We start from the raw sequence: 1,489 nt of genomic DNA, 5'->3' as shown, positions 1-1,489 counted from the left end.
TGTTTTTGGTCCAAGTTCAATGTGTCAGTCGTGTAAAGTAACTGGTCAGCTCAATGTGGCTCATTTCACAGTGGTTTCAGAGTCCTGCAATCTTCGAGAGCTATGACGCTACTCTTCATGGAAACTCTTCACAGTTGTGTTCTCTGAGTGTCACTGAGAGTTGTGTTCTCTGAGTGTCACTGAGAGTTGTGTTCTCTGAGTGTCACTGAGAGTTGTGTTCTCTGAGTGTCACTGAGAGTTGTGTTCTCTGAGTGTCACTGAGAGTTGTGTTCTCTGAGTGTCACTGAGAGTTGTGTTCTCTGAGTGTCACTGAGAGTTGTGTTCTCTGAGTGTCACTGAGAGTTGTGTTCTCTGAGTGTCACTGAGAGTTGTGTTCTCTGAGTGTCACTGAGAGTTGTGTTCTCTGAGTGTCACTGAGAGTTGTGTTCTCTGAGTGTCACTGAGAGTTGTGTTCTCTGAGTGTCACTGAGAGTTGTGTTGTCTGAGTGTCACTGAGAGTTGTGTTGTCTGAGTGTCACTGAGAGTTGTGTTCTCTGAGTGTCACTGAGAGTTGTGTTCTCTGAGTGTCACTGAGAGTTGTGTTGTCTGAGTGTCACTGAGAGTTGTGTTCTCTGAGTGTCACTGAGAGTTGTGTTCTCTGAGTGTCACTGAGAGTTGTGTTCTGAGTGTCACTGAGAGTTGTGTTCTCTGAGTGTCACTGAGAGTTGTGTTCTCTGAGTGTCACTGAGAGTTGTGTTCTCTGAGTGTCACTGAGAGTTGTGTTCTCTGAGTGTCACTGAGAGTTGTGTTCTCTGAGTGTCACTGAGAGTTGTGTTCTCTGAGTGTCACTGAGAGTTGTGTTCTCTGAGTGTCACTGAGAGTTGTGTTCTCTGAGTGTCACTGAGAGTTGTGTTCTCTGAGTGTCACTGAGAGTTGTGTTCTCTGAGTGTCACTGAGAGTTGTGTTCTCTGAGTGTCACTGAGAGTTGTGTTCTCTGAGTGTCACTGAGAGTTGTGTTCTCTGAGTGTCACTGAGAGTTGTGTTCTCTGAGTGTCACTGAGAGTTGTGTTCTCTTAGTGTCACTGAGAGTTGTGTTCTCTGAGTGTCACTGAGTAGACAACACTGGTTGCTGGTTGAAGGAGGATTGGAAAATGTCTGTAAAAAAATACCAGCATTTAATATGTACAATAGGTTGACTGGGGAGGTGATTTCCCCACAGTCAAAGTCCCACAATAACAGCTACAACACTGATATTGGTGTAAACTCTTCATAGTTGTGTTCTGTGGGTGTCCCGGAGTAGACTGATACCCCATTTAATTTATTCACAATACATAGCTAAGGCTGTACAGTGAAAAATATGAGTATGCCCCCAATGCAATTCTGAGGTCTAATACATCTAACAGTGCTATTTCAACTGATTTTCTAATTAATTCATTATTTATTATTTTTATTTATATAACAACATTCCAACCTTGTTTAGCATTTATCTAGTCAAAATATGTCATGATTC

This window comes from Oncorhynchus tshawytscha, unplaced genomic scaffold, assembly GCF_018296145.1.
Source record: "Oncorhynchus tshawytscha isolate Ot180627B unplaced genomic scaffold, Otsh_v2.0 Un_contig_17836_pilon_pilon, whole genome shotgun sequence".
Classification (NCBI taxonomy): domain Eukaryota; kingdom Metazoa; phylum Chordata; class Actinopteri; order Salmoniformes; family Salmonidae; genus Oncorhynchus; species Oncorhynchus tshawytscha.
The sequence above is the reverse complement of the archived record's forward strand: the minus strand, read 5'-3'. Positions refer to the sequence as shown.